At 41.2% G+C, this 25,735-nt stretch overlaps 1 long non-coding RNA gene across 1 annotated transcript; it reads left to right on the top strand.

Moving 5' to 3' along the window:
• Positions 1-1,708: 1,708 nt before the first annotated feature.
• On the top strand, positions 1,709-19,339 carry LOC140705729 (uncharacterized). Its single transcript, XR_012085214.2, has 2 exons — positions 1,709-17,636; positions 19,141-19,339. It is a non-coding gene; the product is annotated as an uncharacterized LOC140705729 (long non-coding RNA).
• The last annotated feature ends 6,396 nt before the right edge of the window (positions 19,340-25,735 follow it).

Raw genomic sequence — 25,735 nt, 5'->3', positions numbered from 1 at the left:
AGGCCTGGCTCCCAGCACTGGAAAATACAGTCTGCAAAAGGTCAACAAACTCTACCCAGCCACAAGGACCAGAGATCATTGCACAAAAATGATCCGCTAAAGACACCAATCAATCACAGTGACAGATAATCTCTCCTTCTTATCACAATACATCCACAGCAAAAACACGCTGATCACCATCATCACCCTATCTCCTGAATAGGACAAAAGCTGTTCCCAGAGCTATAAATACTCAACTATCCAACAAGCAGCAACAGAGCATGGACTGAGTTCCTACTCCAGTCCTCTGAAGATGCCGGCCACAGAGACTGGTGAAATATCAGGAAGAACAACCTTCAGAACACGGCCAAAGAGCCTGAAAAACCCACAATGATGATGTGCACTGTCTTCAGACAAATGAGTAAAAACAAACCAATATCAGAAATACCGATACATTTCTGAGGCAATTACAATACAGAGCAAAGACCCCAAAGCCATTAATGAGGCAAAACACCACAAGCACAGATCCCTCGTTTTAAATCCATCCTTCACATGTAATGCTTAGAAGTAAGGAAAGAAATACACACACACACACACACACACACACACACACAAACACACACACACACACACACACACACACACACCCTCTCGGACAGATGAAGGTGTGTTTCGTCACGTTAGAAATGAACATCTCTTGCCTTTCCTGCTTCAAAGTCATTGATTAAATCACCAAAGTCCTGTAGATACAGCAGCACTCATTTTAGATGAATAAAAATTAGAAGAGTGGGCTGAGAGAGAATGGGCAGAAAGCATAGAACAGACTCCCTGCATTGCCCTTTTTAAAAAGAATGAAAGATGACTCTGCCGATTGCTCATTCAGTTTGTGACTTGAGCCTTGCTATTTGCATTTCCCCATTCACAAAAATTGGGCCTTCGGGGACAACTGGAAATGCACAAATGCCATCATGGACCCAGACAAGGATGGATTATCACCAAAAGGACATGGTGGGTTAGGCCCAATTTGTATGCACTTTATTAGGGCATGGATTGGCCATGGAGAGTTCCTCACATCCTTAATTAGGAGTAGCTCAAGATTAAGAATCCAGCATCGTGCTGAATGATGACTAAGGGGAAGCAGGATTGAACGCTATCAGTCTCTTTGTGGTGACCTTCCAGAGCACGATAAAGACACAGGAAGGGTGGAAAAACAAAGAAATTGAGGAAATCAGTTTCTGAAGCCTCTATAAACGAATGAAGCAAGGTGATGGCATGATTTTTTAAAAAGCCTCACAAAAATGTGTAGCCTGCATGATTAAATTGTAAACCGCCCAGAGAGTGCTTGAAGCGCTATGGGGCGGTATATAAGCAGCACGCTTTAAAAAAAACTGAAGAAAGCAGAAGAGGGATTGTACACTCAGGCCCCTTCTTGTAACAATAAACCACAGCTTGGTGCCTTTCCTCTGAACTCAGTGTCATATGAAATAGGCTATAGTGAAATCAGCCCAGGGTCCCAAAGCTGCAGCTGCAGCTGCCACACTCATATGGATTTGTCAGGAAGGACGCCTGAGCAAAATGTCAACCAGTGTCAGTGCAGCAGTTCATTTAAGAGATTGCTTGGGATTTGGTTCGGGATTTTTGTTTTGTTTCTAAACATGCCAACATACTGATGTAACTACCGTCTATCAACTAGCCTTTTGTTATGGCATATTCATGCTGGCTGGGGATCTATAATTACTGCTGGATAGTCCCTGTCTGCTGTTGGATTTGTCCATAACCAAAAGTAGCACAGTGCAGCTTTCTTCAACCTGGTGTCCTCCATCAATTTTGGGTGACTACCCCAATATCTCTCATCATTGGCTATGCTGGGTGAAGCTGATCTCTTGAAAGAGCTATCCCCCTCCCCATTTTATTTTAAAGGCAGTATCTTTTTCTCTTCCTTACTATAAGGCAGCGATGGCGAACCTATGGCACTCTGTGGGCACCCGAGCCATAAGTCATCATTGAGAAATACTTGCCTGTCCTCCCATCCCGGATTTTGGCACTCCCCTCTGCTGTTGCAGTGGTCCAGCGGAGGGGTGCAATGGCAACCATTACTGGTCTAGCCCAATGGGGGATTGGAGGACTCTAAGTATTTCTTTGTTAATACAGCCCCGGGGGGGGGGGGAACCACAAGCATTTAACCCTTGCAGTGCAGGAGCAGTTTTTTCTAAACTAAAACCTCAGTATTCTGGTTTTAATTGCAGTGTTGGCACTTTGAAATAAATAAGTTGATTTTGTGTTGCAGTTTGGCCACTTGGGCTCAAAAAGTTTCACCATCACTGCTGTAAGGGAACATAGGGCTTTTGCTGTTTTGTCAGCATGATGGCAAAGTGGACAAAAATTAGTGAAATTGCCTTTGAAGGAAATCTGGCAAGAGTATTCTTTAGACGTACATGGCTAATGTTTGAAAAGTGAAGCATCCATAAAGATGTATAATCTGAAGTAAGCACCACCAAATTCTGTGAGGCTTACTCCCAAGAAAGTGGACATTGGATTGCAGCCAAGCCATGGATATTAATTTGCTTTTCAAAGGGAGCTACACTAGAGACCAGCAGGAGTCCTATATACAACTATGGGTTTATTTTATTGCACTCTTGTCCAACCAAATAGATTAAGACAGCTATATTCTTCTCTCACACCATTTTAGCCTTATAACCCTCTGAGATGGATTAGGCCGAGAGTTTGTGAAGATTGCCTAATTATCTTGCATGGCTAAATAAAAATTTGAACTCAAATTTCCCAAGTACTAGCTTAACTTTTACATTATGCTGAGAAAAGTAAGATGTAAATAAAATTAGAGACAATTAAATGAAACTTGGAGGGGCAGGAGACCTCTCAGGGCCTGCCCTGGGGAATCCTACAAACAAAAATGTGTTGCTTACAATTGAACTGAATCTCGTGTTTGTTCCTGCTGAAGCCAAATGTGAGTGGCAGCTGCTTGATCAGAATCTGTGCACAATCTCCCCTTCAAGAGGGATGACTAGACAGGATTTGATGGCAGTTAGGAAGCTGGCTGTTGTGCAACAGTAACTCATTGCAAAACATGGTTGGAGTTTAAAAGGGCCCTGGTGTGCACTTTGAGGCTAAACCTTAGTGATTACTACATGTATTAGACTCTGTAAACTGAATATTATTGGCTTTTAAAATTCTGGATATTAATAACTTGTGAAATCTTGCATTCCTTGTGCCAATAGATTTGTATGCTGAATTTAAACCAAATTGAATCAAAGCTATTTAATTCAGTAATACAGAGATGCAATAGCATGTCCATAGCATTTCCTGGTAGCGTAATGAACTTGAAATGGATGCTCGTTGGCTAACTAGAAAGTTGTTTTGTCACACAAAAGTAATCTGAACACACACACACACACACACACACACACACACACACACACACACACACACACACACACACACACACACACACACACACACAAAATTGGCTTTCTGTATGATGACTGTGGAGTAAAACTTTCTGGAGGATTCTGGGACTTGTGGTCCCAAAAAGTAACTTTCCATCTCTGTTTTGATCACAGCTGTTAGATTTATTGTTCTCAGTTTTCTTTGGACTGGTGGCACTCCTTGGAATCTTATCATAAATTCCTTCAGAAGGGGCTCTGGAGAGACTGGCTGTTCTCAAAGGAAGCTTGGATACCAGTCATACTGAGTTATGAGGAAGTGTGGGGCACATTGTAGGCTGTACTTCTGGCTCATGCAGTTGGTGGGGTGGGCAGGAGACCAAGAAGCCTGGCTAGGGCCCTTGACCCAAGTGTGGTGGCATCTCCTCTCAAAGCCTGCTGCTACCACCTTCAAGGGTTCCATTGTCAGATATGGAAACTTTATCAGGAATCCCAGACATTTTTCTGCCTGAGGCAGAGAAACTGAAAGTACTGTACTGCTACTGTTCCTTCCCCCAGGTCAGAGTACACCAGAGCAACTCAGTTATTTGGGCAGCTGAAGTGGAACAGCCTTTCTATAAGCACCTCCCTATCCGTTCCTGGCAATAAGAGTAACGGTTATCCTAAATTACGTAATAAACACGGTGCTGCCCTTTCCTAGCACAACCTGTGCCAAACCGTGTGCCATGTATGATAACAGGACAGCAGGAAATCTGAAAACAATTGCAGTAGATGATGTTTTGTACACTATAAATGAGAAGAGCTGGCTTTTTTTTTTCTCACTATAGTGCTGCTGTGAAATAGTCTAGCCTGGGCTCATAGGATCCAAGTGCAGGAACATTTTGATTAACAAGGACGGTGAAGCCATTCCTCCTAAACGTCATTGTCACCTCACTGTTTTGAAGTGGTTCCACGCACCAAAGCCAGAGGGCTTGCCCGCTACCCTGTTAAATCATCTGTTTTGAGTTCAGTTGTTAACCACGTAACTGGAGGGGGAGAGGATGGATTTCCCAGACGGCAATATATAGTGTGATATGTGTTGTAAACCAAAGTATGCTTAGGTGGCTTCATCTCCTTGAATAGGCAATTAAGAGGGGTTAGCTTTACAAAAACCCTCTTCCATGTGGAAATGAAAACTGATAGAACTGGTTTATTAACTTTGGGATGAGACGTTTCTCTCTAATGTTTGGCAAGGAAATTGCCAAAAAAGCTTTGGGTGGCGACATGTTGATGTTTGGAAGCATATCCTTCCCCCCTTTCTTCCTTTTTTTCTCCTCATACAATGTTCCTCCCTCAAAGCAAGAAGGGGAATGGCTCTTTTATGCTTCTGTGTGCCTGTCTGTCTGCTGCCATCATGCCTGCCTGAATTTGCCTGTCAAAGAAATATGTGCATCTTTTCTGCCCATGTGTGTGAATATGAAAGAGGGTTTTTTTTTGGAGCATCTGTGTTTCCTCTGCCTGTTTGCCCTCTGCTGCAAAAGAGGAAGTGATAAAGAAGAGTTTCTATTTTTATTCTACTTCTCTGCCATGGATTTTGCTGTCTGCTATGTTCATTCATTTAATGGTGCTTTCCGGGATATGAAGACACGAGCTTATCTATCTTTACATTAAGGGCATGCTAGAAAATAATTTCGTTTTCATGTCATCTGTTACAAACAGTTCCAAGTAAACCTCACCAGACTCATAGATGGGGGCTGAATGGTCCTTTCACTCACCTGCAGCTAAGCCCTCAACATCTGTGCTTTGAGTACCAGTCATGGATGTGAGTTCCCCCACCTCATACAAGCATGCATCATATGCATAATAAAGCTCAGTGATGAGGTAGGCAAAGGCTGGTAGTGAATTTATTAGCAGATCAAAAATATGAACCTAAGTCTCTCCAGCTTTTGCGTGCTTCTCCACCATGAAATTTACCTGGACTACCCTTTTGTCCTTTCATTGCCGGGCAAACATTGATTTATTTTCCTATGTATTTACAACTCTGAGACTACTGACTTTGTTCTTCTGTTTTTAATCCCTAGTCTTAAAGGTTCTACTGTTTCTATTGGTTTTAAAGAGGGATTTATTTTTAGTACTACTTCTATTAAAGGGTGGGATATAATTGGTGAGGCTGGGTGGAGACATTTTATTTATACCTTACTGGTTGCTTATCATTAACCACCTTGGTACTGTGATGGAAGAGCAGTACAGAAGGTAATGAATTTTTTTAAAATGTGCAAAAATAAATAAAGGTGGCCGCTGCTTATGAAGAGAATGGCTTGGCCAGGATACTCATTGGTATTTTCTCATTGAAAAGATCTTGTGTCTTTCTGAGCATTAAGAAAAGCAGAAGCTCAGCCTGTGAAGTAAACATACACGCTCAGCACACAAAGAGTTTCCATTATAGCTTCTGCACTGGGTCACAGCAGTTGCACCTTTAATAGCATCTTGATTTACTGCAATTAACAGGTGAAAAATGTTGGAAACAGGCCTAAACTTGCTGCTATGCTTTGCACTCAGCCCAGAAAATGCAGTGTTGAAAAGGGGCTTCACCTGTTGATTTGCTGTCATTCATCCAGCTGCTAAAGGCACCTCATCAGGGAAAATGCTGACAACTCTAGACAAAGAGGCTTTTAGAAGTACGGCAGGAATGACATTTCATGGACTGAACAATTCTAAAATTAGAAAAATGTTTGGTAAATGATGAAGTTTCATGAAAGCAGTAGAGTAGGGAAACTTTCACAGCTTTTCACAAAAAAAAAGGAGAAGTGAAGCAAAGATGTACTCTTCAACCCATCTCTATATCTGGTTTTATCTCATTTTTTTCCTGCTAGGGTTAGAGTAGGGAACAAGAAAGTATTTTTTTTTCTTTTTACATACCAACTAGTAAGTAATTCTTTTATGTCTAATGTTTATTGTGTAAAGCAAAGGGTGGCAAAACTTAGTTGTGATTTTCTATTTATACTTTCAGGGTGTAAGTCCATTTATTTGTCAAGATTCAATGTGCAGGAATATGATTTAAGATTGAAAGTGTGGGGGGAAGAGAGAGAACAAAGCCTTCCTTTTTTACATTTAAACAAAATGAGGAATCCTATCCCCCATGCTTTTTCATCAAAACTGGATAGTTCTTGTTTTTTCTGCTGAGTTTTTTGGGGTTTTGTCATCTAGCCTTCACATCTCTAGATAAGATAAATCTGAATAACTAATTAATTAACAAACTCAGTTTTTCAATAAACAGAGACTCGACTAAAACTGCAATCTCTTACACTCTTCTTTGGCAGCATGCTCAGTTGAACTTAGAGATGACTGCATTGACTTTTTATCCCACATTTGCCTTCAGATTTGGTACAGATTAAATTGAGTTAAAAACCAGTGACTGTGTAATGTAAAGCTAAGTGCAGGCAAATTTGATGAGGAACCATCTTTTTTTGCTCGAGGGTGGTTTATTTTGCTTCCATTGCATTCTGCCCAGTGTGGATCACCTGTTCCAATGCAAAAATTGGTAGCAAGGGTGTCAGTTTACTCCAACCAAGTGCTTGTTGTCTCCAAACAATGTTTTTCCCCCCTCGGTGCTTTCCAAGGTTATCCGTGATCCAGTCTCAAGAATGGCTTTTTCCACAGCTTTCTGCCTCTGCCCTTGCTGACTCCTGCAGCATGATAATTGTTTGCATTCAACTGGATGGCCACAACAATTTCACCCATGGAAACCATCAGGGACTTGATTTGAAATATTTTAAATCAAAGCAGGTTTCCCTGCTGTATAGTCACACCCTTATTGGGATTTACTTCTGAATATATTGTACATACAAACAACTGCTCTTTAAGAGTATTTCTGGAATTTTCTCCAGTTTTTTTTAAATGAAGTTTGCAAGCACAATCATGGAATAATATTTGAAAAGATGACATAGAACAAAAGTAAACGTACCGTATATATGGCTGCAATGTTATGTGAAAATTCAGAATTGGACATTCTGTTTTCTTGGACTTTACCCTTCAGAATTCCCCAGGAATTCCCCTAGCCTGAATTTTGGGGATTTTAGTCAAAGTCCTAACAGGAGCTTGTAGTTAACGCATAGGTAGGGAATGAAGGCTCTACCAGTCATTTTGTTCCTGTGAAGAAGATAGAGGCAATGGATGGGAGTAGCTAAACTCCATGGGAGCTGCAAGGGATTAGGGGACTAATAGTCTGTCTGTCTACTTGACTTTATACAAGGTGTCTTTCAAACAAGATGTCAATTCCTTGGCTAAAGACCCCAGACTTCTGGCTAGGGAATTCCTGGGAAATTCTTGGGGCTGGTGTCCTAATCCAAAAGCCCCATGCTTTCGTCAAATGCATGAGGTTCATTTATAATGGAATATCCAGAAAGACTTTTGAAGACTCTTCCCACCCCAATATGGGAATACACTGTGTATCTTCTCCCCCCTCCCTTGTTTTTCCCCCATTATGTGCCATAAAGTTGGAGCTGATTTACAGCTATCCACATAGAGTTTTCAAGGTAGGTGAGATATTTGAAGAGTAATTAATCTGTGCCAACCCACCACTGTGAGCTTCCATGGCTGAGTGGAGATTTGAACCCACATCATCTTAGTCTGTCACTCTCTATACCACACACTCTTTTTTCCCTAATGGCCTTTTTATCTGCTAACTCTTTTACTGGAAAAGCAACAGCAATGTGAGGTTAACAAAGAAGCATGTGAATAGTCATCTGCCTTCACCTGTGGTCACAGGCATTGTCTGATGCAGAAGCCCTCGTGATAATAAAAATGGTCACCTGAGAGGCACAATTTCTATTGCAAATGCAAGTGGTCCATTACCAGAAATGTCTCGAAAACATGGCTTACATCTAGTTGCTAATCTTGGCTGGAGTAGACCTATTGAATTGCAAGTCAGCATTTATGTACATCCCATTGATTCAATAGGCCTACTCTACTTAAGAGTAGCAGTTGGATTTAGGCCAAGGAGGATTAAATATCACGAGTCTCCTAGTGAGAACTGAAGATGATACTTCCTCTTCAGCACCCTTAATTGTAAACAGAGATAATTCTATTTTTAAGGCAAATGCAAAGTAAACATTCACAGTTTACAGAGGAAAAACAATGGAGGAGAAGAACAGAACATTGTTATTGCCACGTTTAGCCCGGTATCTATGCAGAGATAACATGGACTTTGCCTTAGTTTCAGTGTACAATTCCCGTCATAGGGAGAAAAGCATTGTCCACAGCAATGGAAGAAAACCCTTTTTGGAAAAAGAAAGTGAAGCGTAGAACTAGTCTTTCCTCTCTCTTTCCTGTGCTTGGCCACCCTTTCAAATGTTCCCTGTGACACAAGGTGGGTTGGGTGGGGAGGGAGACTTTCTAGCAGGCGTGCTTCCCGACAGGCTTCTATGTTCAACTTCACACACATCCACTTACTCTGAAAAAAGCCAGTCCTCTGGAGATGCACACAGGCCTTTGCAAAATACAGGAGCGCTGTGACACAGCAGTGTTGACAAAGCAGTGCCATGCATTTTGTCACAAGGCTGCCCCTTGCCTGACCTCACCACACTGGCATTTGCTCCTGATGAAGGCGTCCTACGCATGGCATTCTTCTTTGCATAACTACTTCAGACATGGATCATGTACATTTGCTTTCGTTAACACCGATTCCCTCGGAAAGTTTAGTTTCTTTTCTTTAGTGGTGGTGGCCCTGTGGGACCCTATGCTGGAAATGAGTTCCCACAAACTCATGCTCATTTCTGCTTGGGGAACAGGTGAGGGCTGGAATAATGTAGTTGCTCCAAACATGAACTTTGTTCAAAAGCTTTTGCTAGCTACCAAGTGATCAGAAAGAAAGATACACCGTAGGAATTTCTCTCTCACTTGGCCATTAACCTGTGTTCATCATCTATGTGGACTTGTGTGCACATCTTGCCCTCCTATTTATCGCATATCCTAGCTGTTTAATTTATCTTGGAACAAGAATTATTTGGTGAGGTATGGAAACATGTCCCTTTAAAGCATATGAAATTTATCATAGATATGAGGTCTCTCTCGCTCTCTGTATATATGTTTTAAAGAACAAAAGGTCTCTCTGGTTCTCATTTTATTGGTAGGGAACTAGGCTGAGTCACTTGGTGACTTACAAGGCCACACAATGAGATCAGCTCTGGCTGCTGATTATATGCTTCAACACAAGCAGAGTGACTGATTCCTGCTGCCTTTATTGAATGGTGATTATTTCTAAGTGTTTAAAATAAGGAACTGCCTCTCTTCTGCAAGGAGAGACATCTTGCAAGGGCAGAGACGGAGGAGTCTGCACATTCAGAATTAGCAATACATAAATGCCAGGAAACGGTACTTCCTAGATTTGAGCAGTACACAACCAGGGTGATCACTGGGGAAAGTGAGGCAGCTGCTTTAGGCAGCAGATTTTGAGCATCATGAAAAGGCCGCTAGACACCAGTTATTTACTTCATTCTTGCACTGTTTTTACTTCTATGGAAGGAGAATAGCACTTACAGGATTTTTTGTCTAATGTTCCAAAATAACTTCTGCACTAGATCTAAATTGCAGGGGACTCCAACTCCAGGGGAGCATTGTGGCAGCTTCCTTGTTTGTACAGTAACATCAGGAAGCAAGGATGGAACTAGGTCGTGTTCCAGGTGAGCGAAAGGTATGTGTCCATAGAGGTGGTCTGGAACTTCCAGAATTCTGCTTGGAGGATTCTGGGAGAATTCTAGAAGTTAAGGAGGGAGGGAAGAATGGCCCATCCATAGGGATTTGTCCAATGATGGCAGCTAGAAACACGGCGTTTCATCAGGGGAAGATGGTGGAGCAAAATTCCCTCTTCTCCCCAGATGTTTGCAGAATGGGGGAAGGGGTACAGCAGCCACAGCCTAGCTATTTTTAAAAAACTTTCATAGGGGGGAAAACAAGAGGCAGAAAAGGGGGGATGACACTCCCCCATACCTCCTGAGTATGGTTAGAAAATGGATAGTCCCTGTACTACAAAGTCTTACTCCAACACCAGGTTGCTCTTTTAGCCAAGAAACCTATTGATGCCCTTCATGCCGTCCCCATCTCTTATTACATATATTCATATTTGTGGATGAGGAAAAGAAGACATGATGAGACAAGAATTTTCCTGCATTTTGACCACAGACTTTTCTCTTGGGGGAGGGGGGGATGAAGTTATTATTGCAAGAAAAACACAGGGCTTGACCATTTTTCTTGCTGAACATGTCTGATTCATGGAGTAAGCCACTAATTTAAATTGCTGATTCACACAAAACAATTTTCCTTCAGCCCGAAATAAGTATTTTTAAAAAATAAGTATTTTGATCCTGACGGCAACTAAAGCATTTTCAAAGAGAGTCCTTTTGAAACAGATTACATCTGTTAAGTCTGTAATACCCAGACCTCTACCGGGCATTACAGACTTAACAGCTGTGGAATTCAGGTATGGCATTTGAGGAGCAAATATTTGCTGCCATCTAGAGGGAAAAACACAAATAACCTTATATTTGGATGCAATATTTTAATTTTAAATTTTGAAGGAAGTAGCAAAGATTCTAAAGTGTAAAGGTGTGTCACTGGACATTAAGGCCAAATCACCCACATTACAGTATTCCGAATTATTATGTATGAATGTGAAAGCTGGAAAATGAAGAAAACGGCAGAAAAAAATGTTTCATTTGAAATGTGATTTTGGAGAACTTTATGAATATCATGGCACACCAGGAAGCCGATGGCCAAAATTCTGTTGCTTGGCACAGGAAACCAAACTAGAGTATGCTCATGGAATCCATGAGGATTTGAGGAGTCAACTCCTCCGTAAGTTCCATTGATTCAAATGGGCCTACTCTAACTTCAACTTACTTTAGCATAGTAAGTCACAATTAGCGTAGGTCTATGCAATTAATGGATTGTCCCCATAAGTCCCCATTGATTTAGTTGGCCTACTCTAGTGCAGTTTACTACATTATGCAACAGAATTTGGGCCAGTAAGTGGTCTAAATCAAGCCCAAACACACTCTAGAGGCAAAAATGACTAAACTGAGTCTATTATGCTTTGGAATATTATGACATGAAAAGACTCACTGGAAAAACAATAATGCTGGGAAAAATTGAAAGCAATACTGTAAGTAAAGAGGAAGATCAAATATGAGGTGGTTTGATTCAATCCAAGAAGCTACAGACATTTGCAAGACCTGACCATGGCTTTTAATGACCAAATCTTTTGGAGGTAATTCATTCATAGGGTCGCTGTAGGTCACAATAACATTTTAATTAATACAGATAAAAATCTCAGTATCTGCAAAACTTCTTAAGTTTGTGCAACATGAACTTGATACTTTGACCCATAAACAGTCAGATCAGGCTGTAAGATAGCATTCCTACTTTTCAGAATTGTTTTTAATATCTTTCTGTTTGTTGTGCTGGAATTGGCTGGTCGTTAGGCCAGATTTAATGAAAATTGTGTTCTGTGTTTATTTTTACAAGAAAGTATAACAAACTGTGGCATCAAGGCAAGAAAAATTGAAAATGAGAACATCTTTAGAACCATTCCTAACTGCTCCAAGATGGAAGCAAAGGGGAAATTAAATTCTTCATTTAATCCACAATGAAATGGATTGTAGAGAAAGTTCAAAACCAGGCAGAGGAAACTGGTTTGTCAATATGAATACCATAATAATATCATGGTCACAGTAATCAGAGGTGTGTTAAATCTGTACTTTTCATATGTATAGCTCACTATATATAGTTACTGATATCTGTCTGTTTATCTGTCTGTTTACATGGAAAATTGAACTAAATTCTAGATAATAAACAGATACACTTGTCTTTCTCATTACCTCAATCCACATGGATTTCTTGAAGGAAAAAAAAACCCTTTAAATGGAGTAAGTTCTGGACTATTTTATGGAGTTCCAAAGTAATGAGGGTTAGCAGCAAGTTTAAAGTAACAATAACACATCTCTTATATTGTGGACCAGAACCTCCTGAAGATTCCATCATCCCCTCAAAAGGGAGCCAACCTGCTATGGATGAGAGAATGCTAATTCTGTTTTTCTCTCCATCATGAGTTGCTGAAAAATGGGATGATTGAGTACTACGTGCCGTGAAGCTGAGTCCAACTTAGAGTGAGTCGTTGAAGTTTTCTAAGTATAAAATACGAAGTCATATACCACTCTGTCCTTGGATGGCACCCTGGATCTGTGCAGCTTGCCAAAGGCTGCTAAGGTGGCAGGGAACATAACCCCATCAGCTACAGAAACCCCAGGTAACCTCAGTTGGCTTTTTTCTCAGGACATTTTTTTTTCTTACAGTATAGTATATTAACCTTGGCTGAGACCAAAATAAGGTAACCTATGGCAAAGACAAAACAAAAGATTTATTTGGTGGAATAATTTGTTCGTTAAAAGAAAACATTATAATTGGCAAGTGGCTGAAACATGGAGATATTGTTTACAATTCTTCAGGCGAGAATAATGTAAAATTGTTTAGGTCTTTTCTATGTGAATTCTTCAACAAAAATGTGACACCAGGGGACTAAAATGTCCTATCTAGATGGGTATGTGTTAAAGTGAACTCACACTTCTCTGTGCCTATTAATTATTATACTTATTTTTCAAATTACAAACAATAACACATACATGGTAATATATATAGTGAAACTGTTATCAGGCTACCATGGAGTACATGGATCACTACTTTGATATACTATTTTAAAATGTGCCATTCTCTTTTTTCTTTTTTTCTTTTTTGGATTCCAACTTCCAGAATTTCCTAAGCAGGGGAGTTCCATCTGACACACGTACCTACAGACACCTAAATTTCACTCACTTGGACCAAGGCCTAGCTCTGAGGCTGCATGGCCTTGCTCTGGTCTTGTTTTCTGTTGTGAATGCACACACACACACACAAAAGCTGCTGGGGTGCTTCCTAAAAGTGATAATCTCACTGTCCCTTAGGCTCTATAAAAGGTACCCCTCAAAGAACTACAACTCATGGGAAGCACCACGGCAGCTTACTTTTTTGTACATTCACAACAGAAAGCAAGGCTGGAGCTAGGCCATGCAGCCTTGAGCTAGATCCTAGTCCAGGTGAGTGAATGTAGGTACCTGTAGGTGTGGATCTTGTGGTGATCACATCCACTTTTGAGTGTAGAGTTTGTGTAGAATTGCTTATATAAGGTTTGTGTGTAGCTACTTTTGAATGCCTGTATTGTAGATGGACATGGACAGAGTGCTCAGGTGGTTTATGGTTGAGCAGCTGAATGCTGATTGATTACTGTGGTTGAACTGCTGTGGGAATGGGATCAATGTGTCTGTTGAGATATGACTGTTTTTAGAGAGGACAATTTTTTAAAAGTTAGAGCAGAGAACTGAAGGTAATTCGAAGTCTGTTTGAAAATTAGTTGTACTCTGTGCTAGAGAAGTCTATAAGAAAGTCTGTAAGAAAGATTATGACTCTGTGTTGAACTTTAAATACTGAAGAAACAGATTTGTATCTTACTGTTGCTTTAACTAATCTACTTTTATATCTTATGTGTGTGTGTGGTGGTAAGGTCACTACTGACTTAAGGTAATCCTTTTCAGGGTTTTCTAAGTAGACTGCTCTCAGAAGTGGGCAGAGTAAGGAGAGTCAGCTTCTGTGGTCTAGAGCAAGCTACACAGTCCCAGCTTGCTCGCAGAAGAAGAAAATGGCAAACCACTTTTGAATATTCTCTCCCAAAAAAACTCTGCAAAGCATCACCATAAATTAGAACGGACTTCATGGAATATAATAATAATTATTAATAATATTAAAATATGAACAGATGAGCAGTGTGAGCAATCTTTTAAGGCCCCTTGTAACTACACTTATGCTCTTTTCCTTTCATCTTTCACAGGGGCTCTCATATGCACCTGAAATAACCCTGAAGGCAAGGTAATTTCCCTGCCTGCTTAGTGGAGGGCAACAGTTCTTTCCCAGTTTTCCCTAAGAAAATTCCCTAGAGCAGCCTTGGCCCTATGCTACTCTACAGGCAAATACACCAGCCTGGTGTGATATAGATCTTCTCATGCACAACAGGCAGACGTAGCACTCGATGAATGGTGTGGAGTCATCACTAGAGATCTGAAGCCAACCTCTATGGATAAAATCAATTTCCTAGCAGGCATTGCATCCATTGATATACACAGAGTACCTGATAATAGTGAAAGATTCCAAGCAAGACTCAAATGCCTAGCCACTTTTCAGCTACCATACAGGTCTTCCCAGATGAAGGTCAACAAAACTTTTTTCAGAGCATCTGTGAATTTTGAAGGAACAGTGGAGAAAGCCAATATTATAATGTGAAAAGAATTACCCACCTCTGGGACCCCAGGAAAGTCTAGCCTCTGGCCACACACAAAACTGGGTTAGTTAGAAGTAATTTAGTAGGCAGCAACTGGAGGTGGCAGAACCAAAGTGAATCTAAGAAAATATTTTTGTACCAACACTGTCCAGAGTGCAGAAGAATAGACAAAGTCACACCTATGTCAGTGTACTTTATGACCCTCAACATGTAGCATGAAAGCTTGGATGTTAGCTGCCCCAAATGCCCTTGATGTTGTTGAGCAAATGTTATCTGGTATCTTGATTAATTGTACTGTAGTACTTCATACATGAACAAAGCAGAAAGAAACCCACCCTTCCCAAGAAAGGTTGCTCTGTACAGTATCTCACCATCCCTAGGCTTTGGCCATATTGGCTGGAGATGAGAGGGATTAACAGCTGTGAAAGATGCAAAGTTGAAGAAGGATAGATAGAACATGTGTGCATGGGAGAAGAATCTAACTCAATGAGAAAGCATATTCTTCATATCAAAGTCTCAACTACAGAAGCATGCTTGAAACTGGGCAGCTGCTGTCCAACAGTACAGACAGTGTTAGCTCAACTAAAGGTCTTGCGGTCTAGGTAAGGCGGCTTTATATGTTCATGTTTCCCTGCATTGGCAGAGGTCAGTCTAGATCACAGATTCTTAACCTGTGGTTCACAGACACCTGGGGGAGCTGCAGCATCCTCACAGGGGATCTGTGAAGGCTTGAAGAAATGATATCGTTTGCAGTTTAAATAGAATGAAGGAATGAAATCAAGCAAGAAAATGAAATATAGAACAAAATCTGAATTTCCCTTGCTTGTTTGGCTTTTCTAACCTACCGCCTCCATTAAAAACAAAAGTAAAAAATGGTTATGAAAATAAGTGTTTGATATTTCTGCATATCGTGAGAACATGCAAGTGAATGACATTGAGTGGCTGAGAGACAGGACATGACATTTCTTGCTACTGTGCAGACAAGCAGAAGCCACGGGAAAAGTCTGAGTCAGTCAGTGTTCGGATGGACTTGATTGTGTTTTTCTTAAATTTCCACTAATTAAACCATTTGGTTATTGTCAGGCAATGTGACTTTTCAATATTATCACAGTGAATTTTGTAACAATACATTTTGGTGAAGCCTCAGAATGGATTGCTGGATGAGTTTAAACATAAAAGAACTGATGCTATTGATTAGGGTGCATCCTGTTTGAAGCAAAATGAAGCTTTTCCCCATCATCTTGAAAAGTGTTGCTGTTATAGCAAGGAATATGTTGATGAGACCCTTCATGAGAAACTTTAAATAAATATTTGATGCACTTTAGGGTTTTAAAGCTTGAGTTAAGTCTTGGTGGTATATCTAAAGGGGGTCTATGGTAAAGAAAAAGTTAAGAGCCGCTGGTCTAGGTGACTTGAGAGCCCTTCGGACTCTATAGTTCAAAGATAGCGACTGTGGTAGCGTCTCTTCCAAAGCAAATATCAGCTGCAGGGGATTTGTTGTTGTTGGAACATTAGCATGTGGGAGAAGTTCACTCACTCCCCGCCTTTCATAGTCCTGAGCTGAGTGGTTTGCTTGCATACAGAAGTCTACCTAACTTAAGATGCTTTTAGTACCACATGCAGTTACAACAAACATTGCTAAATCCTATCCAAGTTTTGTTTAAAATAATCTATGAAACTTCTATGACATAATCAGCATGGCTGATCAATTAAAATTGTAGATTTTATTTTTAAATCAGAAAATTTTCTACCCTGAGCAGCATAATTCACTAGTTAACTACTGGATTTCTTGAGGAATATGAATAACGAAATGGCCAGATTTTGTGGGAACATGTATAGAAATGCACTGCTCATAAAAATAAATTTTAGCTGAGCAGCATGACCAGATCCAGCTTTCCTTTCCAGATGATATCATTCCATCATACATTCTCTTGATCCTCTCATCATCCCTGGGCCCTCACCTCTGTTTGCCATCTGTACCCTGTATTTCATTTCTGTCCTGACCTTGGGTTTCACCTCTTTGGGGGCAGAGTGTGTGAGGAAATTGTGTGGGCTTAATAAATAAAAATAAACTTCCTCTAATTACACAGCAGATAAAATGGTTCAGTCAGGAACCTACGAAGCAAATTGAACTACGAGAGCACTTCAGTACACCACCCCTTATTTATTAGTTTACCTCAACTGGCAAATACTGCCTCAATACATTCTGTCAGAGATGGATAATGAGAAGGAATAAAATATTTGTTTGCTTACAATTCTTATATAAAAATAAATATAGTGTTAAAATATTAACTTGTTACATCACTGAACATAACTGATTAACTAGTTTTATTACTGACTAACTGACTGGCTATATAACTGACACATCACTCTAATCCACATTTGACTCCATAACTAACATTGACATAACTCTGGCTGGGGGGGGGGGAGTGGGAAAAAAACACAATCTGAGGTAGGGATGAAACAACCGGCTACTACTGAGTTCTCCGACATGCACCCTGGCCCAGAAAAGTCCCTCCCAGCTAAAAACTCCTTTAAAGGAGTCACATGCAGGTTGCAATATATACAGCCAACCTGATCCTGAGTTTCATCTCTGTGGCCAGGCTAGTTAAGAACAAAGGTGACATCATAGTCATCTCCACACGTGTCAGATCCCTCCTCCTCTTTCCTGGGACTGTTGGTTGCTAGGCTGACATGATTTTAAATGAGCACCAGGATTGGTGTTCTTGCTGCTGATGTCACACATACCTTGCTTTTGACAAAGTGCAGGAAACAACCTGCCTTACTCATTTGGAAGATTTACTGCCAAGCCAAAGCTTGCAGGTTCCCATTGCACAGACCTTTCCTCTCAGGATTACTCCTAACTATGACAGCAAAGAGATTCTGAAAGAGCAGATGGCCATCAAGCCACTTAAAAGGTATGGGGATTTTTATGTCAAACAGTGTACTATCTTCCCTTTTTCTTTTTCTCCCCTCCGTACTGTAAAAGTTCCCTTTCTCTCCCCTTCCTGTCTTGTTTCACTCCATCCCATCTCACTCCCTTCCTCTCTTGTACTCTTTTCTGCTCTACCCCTCCTCATTTCGTCCTCTTTTGCCCTCCTTTTCTCATCCCCCTTCCACTTCCCTTTTCTCTTGCCCTTCCCATTTATACCTCCATCATCTTTCCTTCTCACTTCTCCTTTTCTATCTGTTTTTCTCCTGCAATCCCTTTTCTCTCCCCATCCATTCTTCTCTCTCTGTTGCTCTCTCTTTTCCCCCATCATCCTTCTCTTCCTCTCCCTCTTTCTTCTCCCTCTGGCTTCAAGCCCCCTCCTGGGGTTTTTTCCTCTTGGTTTCATCTTTTCTTCTCCTTCATGTACTCTTTTGCTCCCCTCCTCTTCTGCCTCTCCCTCCCAACTTTTCCACTCTCTTTATCTTTATGATCCTTTTCTCCTGCTCTCCTGGTCCCTTCCCCCTGCCCTTCTTAATTCTGCTTGCCCCTTCCTCTCTCTGATCTACAGAAGATTGAATTGTGGCCTGCTAGAGGCTTGTGGCCTGCGACATTGCTGGAACCAGTTGTATTGGCTCTTGCCTTTCCATTGGACCATTTCAGCAATGTGGAGAGGGGGGATCTGCTGCTTGGGTAACAGCCTATCCTCCATATTACCTTACCCGGGCTTCATGCTCTGGAGAGAACACTCCTCAATTCAGAGCATGTCACCATAATCTCTCGAGACTGAAGGATGCCTATGCTAGAGGCTCAAGGTGCTCCCTGACCCAAGTCCTGTACCCATAAAGGGGGGGATCCTACACCCATTGTCTGATATCACCGAGTGGTGCATTGGGAACAAGCAAGGCACATGGAGCCAGAGCATTTATCAGTGCTGGCAGGCTGCCAACTCTTAGGTAGCTATGCAAGTCTTTCTAACAATTTTTCTTACTTATGACTGGCAACATATATTACATTGTGGCTGTGACGGACAGATAAAACATCACTCCTGTCAATCATGGTAGAGCTCTGGTGCAGGAGCCTATGACAGAACAGGAGGGGTGGAACCAACGGTACTGGGGGAAGACAATTGAGACAGTTAAGGCAGTTGGGCAATTGGGGAGTTAGAGAGAAGAAGAGACAGAGATATATACAGAAATTGAAAGAGTTAAGAGGGATTGTTAGGGAAGGATTGAAAACAAGAACTTGGAAAGTTGGTGCGTTTAATAACTGAAGAAGTAAAAGTAATCAGAATTAAATAAAACAGTTTGACTGTTGTAACACCGTGAATCCTACATAAGTACAGTGGATCCTCAACTTACGGAATTAATCCGTATTGGAACGGTGGCTGCAGGTCGAAAAGTCTGTAGATCGAGGCTCCATTGACCTACAATGCATAGAAAACCGATTAATCTGTAACCGGCCGTTTTTGTTTTTATTTTTCCGGTCTGTAGGTTGATTCTCCGGCTGCAAGTCGAAACTAAATTTTGTGGCCAGAGAAGTCTATAACTTGAAAAGTCTGTAGGTGGAGCTGTCTGTAAGTTGAGGGCCCACTGTAAGCATATCTGAAATCCAAAACACATTTAATGAATAAATACTACAAGAACATCCATGATTTTCCTTATATGTTTCACCTTCAAATCCTTAAATAAATATTGTTATAATTGACAGCATTGATTCAGTATTCTTCATTGGCACAGTGAGGAGAATATCCTCTGGTGGCAGTGTAAAAAGAAAGAAAAGAAAAAGTCGTGCTCAAAGGCGAACCTGGGTGTTAGGGAAAACAAACAGGGGAGCTGGGGTGTGCAACATAAAGTGGCGGCTTAGCAGTGGTATATAAAGTGAAAGAAATCCAGTAAGCCAAAGTAAAGAGAATTTTTCAAATTCTGGGATTCAATGCGAATGAATGCCAGTAAGCCAAAAGGAAAAGAAATTCTCTGAGTCTAAGAGACCTGTTTGTCAATAGCCCAAGTGAGAGAATAGGAAACCCTAAAGCTCTGTGTGAATAGCTTGGTAGAGACTCCTGATCGTGGAAAGACACAGACAGGAAAGGACTCTGAGGAGATTTCTGCAGTTAAAGGTTTACCTCACGCTGAGAGTGGAAAGACCAAGAGGGCTAGCTTTAGATCCCAAAGCTCTGAGAAAAGGGAGCACTGAGAGAACAAAAGTGGAAGCCAAGTTCTAAAGGAATAGCTGAGGTGAATAAAACTGAGGCTTACAATAAAAGAAATATCTCTGGAAAAAAAAGCTGGGTGTCTGGAGGCCAAAAGAAACAGTGTCTCAGACACAAGGAACAGCGAGACTAGGTGCCTAAAGTAACAAAGTAGCAATTCCGTAGCTGTCAGTGGGAAGATACAAAGTATCGATCTCTCTAACACAGAAAAGGAAAAAACGCCTTAAACCGAGGCTTGACTGCCTATCTCAATAGAAGTGACCAACTTGTCCAAATAAATCCAATTCAACATGCCTATTAAACGAGGGGAAAAGATGACAGTTGAGGTAACTCATTCTCAAGCTTTACCTCATGAAGAGGAGGGAAATTTGGAAATATCTGACCAAGAGAATGATGCCTCAGGAGGGGAAGCTGCTTTTCCCTGGAGTGGAAATTGGAGAAGGAATTTCACTTAAGGAAATTCGAAATAAAAGCTTTGCGGCTTGGAGCTGAGGCTGAAGCCAGACAAAGAGAGATGGAAATGGAACAAGAAAAGAGACAAATGGAGTATAAACTGGAACTGAAAAGATTAGAATTGGCATCTCTAAATAATAATAACAACAATAATAATGAAAATGGGAAAATACCACATTTTTCCATGTATAAGACTATAGTTTTGTCTAAAATCTTTAGACTAAAGATTGAGGGTCATCTTATACACGGAAGTGAGCTGAGGAGAGAACAAAAACAAGTGGAGGGGAAAGCAGGGATCAAAGCGATCCCACAGCGCTTTGACCCCTTTCCCCCTACACTTGCTAAACCCCACTTATTTTTCTTAATTTTGGATTAGAAAAGTGGGGGTGTCTTATACATGGGGGCGTCTTATACATGAAAAAATATGGTAGATCTTAAGAAATTCCCTCAATTTAGAAAGGCTGATTGTCCTGAAGCATTCTTGATCTCTTTCGAGCACACATGCTGGGATTTTAACATAAAAGCAGAAGAACTTATGGTTATATTGAGGTCCCTGATAAGTGGGGATTTAGCAGATATTTATGCCCAAATGTCCTTAGATCAAGCCAGAGACTATGAGGCTTACAGGAAATTGGTTTTCTCGAGGTTTGGGATTAATGCTGAACATCTGAGGCGAAAATTTCGAGCACTGATTAAAAAGCCTGAGGAATCATATTCTCAATCGGGGGCAAATCTAGTCAGATACTTGGAGAAATGGCTAGAGCAGGCTAATGCCAAGACATTAGAAGATATGAAAAATATAATAGGATTAGAACAATTTTATTCATTTCTGCCTGGAGAACTAAGATATTTAGTCAGGGACAAACAGCCCAAAACAGTTCAGCAAGCAAGTGAGACAGCAGATGTTAAACCAGAAATTAAAAATCTGAAATTTTCTGAAATAAAATTTGGTGAGAGAAGTTGAGAGGACAGAAAGAAAGAACCCAGAGATTACCACAAAAGCAAGCAGGCAACTGGAAGCCATTTTAGGGACAACCCCTCAGAGCAAATTCAACAGAGGTATAAAAGCTCTGAAGGGAAGGGAGACAAGTCCCCATATTTTGAACAAAGAGCTTCTAAAATATGTTATGGATGCAGAGAAAAAGGTCACATCATTTCTCAGTGTCAGACCACAAAGAATAAAGAGTTTAGTCAGCAGAAAGTAGGGGGAAATTTGCCCAAGAAAATTTACTATGTCCAACAGCAAAAAGAGAATGCTGAGGCAGTTGAAAATGGCACAGTAACTGACAGAACAGAGAGTCAGGAAGAACTGCCACCTCTAGCAGAGACTGAATGTTGTAACACTGTGATTAAAGTGAATCCTACATAAGTAAGCATATCTAAAATCCAAAACACGTTTAATGAATAAATACTACAAGAACATCCATGATTTTCCTTTTATGTTTGTCATGAGTGCTTCTGAAGACCTGGAACCCGAAGGGTTAACTGTGGCTGAAGAGAATGTGGAGAGGTCAGAAACACCTGAACCGCCTCCAGATTCTCCTTCCACAGCAGACAGGCTTCAGGGCAGGCTTCGGGAAAGACTTAGGACCAGAAGATCAGAGGATCGCTCAAAGGCTGTCCACAGAAATCTACTTGCATCTAGTCCTGAGTATTAACAGGATAGAAAGCTTTCCAGCAGCTCAAGGAGCTGTTTTACTATAAAACAGCTCCCAGTGAAGCCAGAAATTCTGTGGAAGCAAGGAGTCAAAACCTTGGCTTGCATCCACGTTTCTTGTATTGTGTTCCTGACCCTGAACTCTGGACTCTGCCCTTGAACTACGCCGGTATTGGACTTTGGACTCTGACTCTGGACTACGCTGTGTATTGGACTCTGGACTTTGACACTGGACTTCTGAGAGTTGATTTATGGACATTGGCTTTGCATTCTTAGTATTCTTGACCCTGGACTGGTTTATCGGACTTCGGCTGTTGTAACCCCCGGGAACGTGACAATGTTTCACCTTCAAACCCTTAAATAAATATTGTTATAGTTGACAGCATTGATTCAGTATTCTTCATTGGTACAGTGAAGAGAATATCCTCTGGTGGCAGCATACAAAAAAAGAAAAGTTGTGCCCAAAGGCAAACCTGGGTGCTAGGGAAAACAAACAGGGAGCTGGGGGGTGTGAGATAGTGGCCATCTTGCTGAATTCAATTTAAAAGTTCAATTATGCTTCCCATTATTCTTTTTATTGTTGCACCAAACAGCTGAAAATATTAACAGAGTGTAAAAATATCTGGAATTTCCCAAATCTAAAGTTTTATGTTCAAATAACTGATCAATATTAAAAACTGGATTTACAGTGTCATGACAATCTCATGTGAGTTCAAATTACACATTTCTAGAATTTCTAGGTTAAGTGGATGTAGCAATATGGTATTAAAGCAAAAACAGAGAGGTTTTGCACCTTAAATACAGACCCTAACAAGAAGGATGTTTTACCATTCCATCTGGCCTTCATCCTATGGGCCAGGTTTCATATCCATCCTCTGAAGATGACGAAGCTGTGGGTAGGCACCCTTTGAGAAAGATATCTACGCCCTCAGAGGATTCCACCTAAGATCTCACAGACAAAACAAATCAGTAAAGAAAACTTAGGTTTTAAAGATCCTCCATTCCATTTTCAACATGCAGCTTATGATGTTAGCAATGTGCTAGTCAGCTGTTTGTATTATCTACCAATTCTTAAAGTCCTTGGATTCTGGGCATTGTAGTCAAACAAATAAACAAACCCAAAGACTGTAATTCCACCATCACCACCACTTCTGCATTCAGAAGCATAGTGAATTAACAGCTGAATCTTACTTCAGCCAGGACAATGGGTCAGTATCCTCCAGTGTCCTTGCAGGCAGCTGTCTCACTGAAGGGCCTCAAGACCCACAGCTCTATTTTAGCAGAGGGCAATCAGCTGTGGACTAAGGAGACATGGCTGCCTGTTTGTCACTTCTGTCTACAAGCACCTTCCTACAGAAAGTGCACAGGTTCCCAGATGCAATGGTTACACTGCCTGGATGGGGCAGAAAAAGGAAGCTATCAACAGCTGCAACAAGATTTCTGAGAAGGCAAGTTGAGAAAAATCCTCAAGTTACTGCAAAAGCCCTTCAGAAAGACTTGGTGGCAATAGGTACTGAGGTTTCAGTTTGCACAGTATGGGGTGTGCTAAATGCAGGAGGGTTTCCATGCCAGAACTCCAAGATGTACACCACTACTGACCCAAAAGCACAAGAAAAGTCAGCTCCAGTATGCTCAAAATCATATACAGTAAATAAGCCACAGACATTTTGGGATTCTGTTCTGTAGAGCTATGAAACAAAATTGGAACTTTTTGGCCCAATAGATCAGCGGTATGTCTGGAGGAAGAAGAATGAAGCATGCTGAAAAGAACACTCTGCCTACAGTGAAACATGGTGGTGGCTTGACAAGGCTCTGGGGCTGCTCTGCATCCTCTGGCACTGGAAACCTGCGGTGTGTGGAACACAAGATGAATTCATTGAAGTATCAGGAAATCCTAGGAGAAAATGTGATGCCATCTGTGAAGAAGCCGAAGCTTGAGTGTCATTGGACCTCCCAACAGGACAGTGATCCCAAGCATTCTTCAGATTCCACCAAGGCTTAGCTTCAGAAGAATTCCTGGAAGATTCTACAGGGGTCATCACAGTCACCTGACTTGAACCCTATAGAAAATTTCTGGTGCAATTTGAAGAAGCCAGTTGCAGCATGCAAACCCAAGGCTATTACTGAATTGGAGACCATTGGCCATGAGGAATGGGCTAAGATTCCTCTGAAACACTGCCAGAAGCTGGTTTCTGGTCATGCATCTTGTTTGCAGCAGGTCATAACAGCAAAAGGGTGCTTTACTAAGTACTAAAGATGCTTGACACGAAGGGGCTGAATAATTTTGAGACTGCAGAATCCATTTAAAGTTGCATTTTCAGTTGAATTTGGGGAAACCACTTGAAGAATCCATTGTGTTGAGCTATTTCAACTGCTTTTGTTTGATTTGTTCATTGCAAACAGATGGAAGTCTGTAAATGTTTACAATAAACATGATTTGCAATGGGGCCTGAATAATTTTGATTACAACTTGTATGCCTGCATTAACAAGCTGGTGTCACACCAGGACCACAGGAATCTTCACAGAGCAGAAAATGTGGTTGTCAAAACAACCACAAACACAGATGGTAACTAAAATGCACTGACCAACTTCCTTAAAACTGGCCGCTATAATAACAATGGAAATTGGATGTTTTGTTACAACATCACTGTTACTGGATTTAGAGACACCTAAATAGGGCCATGGTGGCGCTGCAGGTTAAACTGCAGAAGCCTCTGTGCTGCAAGGTCAGAAGACCAGCAGCTGTAAGATCGAATCCACACGATCGAGTGAGCCCCCATCGCTTGTCCCAGCTCCTGCCAACCTGGCAGTCCGAAAGCACATAAAAATGCGAGTAGATATTAGGCAACACCACGGTGGGAAGGTAAGAGCGTTCCATGTCTAGTCACGCTGGCTACGTGACCACGGAAACTGTCTACGGACAAATGCTAGCTCTACAGCTTGGAGATGGGGATGAGCACTGCCCCTTAAAGTCAGACACGACTGGACTAAATGTCAAGGGGAACATTTCCCTTTACCTTAGGGAACAAAACCCACAGAAACATCCTGATGACAAATATGGCAGCACGGTTATTTTAGAGCAGAGAAAGCCCAATTTGAAGAACAAAAGTAAACAAAGTCAAATCATCCCGTCTTAGGACCAGAACAGCTGAGACAGAAGCTTCATAGTTAGAAGCAAGCTCCATTAAGAGTTAAAGCATCTTTGTTTTTCTTACCATGAGGTTTCACAGTTCTGTAAGTTGCAAATCAGTTTGCTTTTGTTTGATAATTGCTATAGTTATATATAGCAATTATAGCTACATAATAGCTATAATTGCTATTACCCCTTCACGGATTGCTGCCTTGTCGTGGTGAAGGGGCTTGAGTAATTCAGAGAAGCTATGGGCTATGCCGTGCAGGGACTCCCAAACCAGACAGGTCATAGTGGAGAGTTCTGACTAAACGTGATCCACCTGGAGCAGGAACTGGCAAGCCACTCCAGTATCTTTGCCAAGAAAACCCCACGAACAGAGTTTAACATGCATGGAAAACAGTGTGTGATGCAGAATATGAAAAGGCCAGTTTAAAGGTCTTTTCAAGCAGCACTCTAGCAAAAGTTGTATGACAATTCAGATAACTGCTGTGTGAAGATGAACTGGAATTAAAATCTAACTAAAATCCAGGATTTTCAAACAGGCACACTTCCAGATGAAGTCAAGGAGCTCACTTTTAAATACAGTGTTGCCTCGCTTAACGGGCACCCCGTTTAATGACGAATCCGCATAG

This window comes from Pogona vitticeps, chromosome 3 (genome assembly GCF_051106095.1).
Source record: "Pogona vitticeps strain Pit_001003342236 chromosome 3, PviZW2.1, whole genome shotgun sequence".
NCBI lineage: Eukaryota > Metazoa > Chordata > Lepidosauria > Squamata > Agamidae > Pogona > Pogona vitticeps.
The sequence above is the reverse complement of the archived record's forward strand: the minus strand, read 5'-3'. Positions and strand labels throughout refer to the sequence as shown.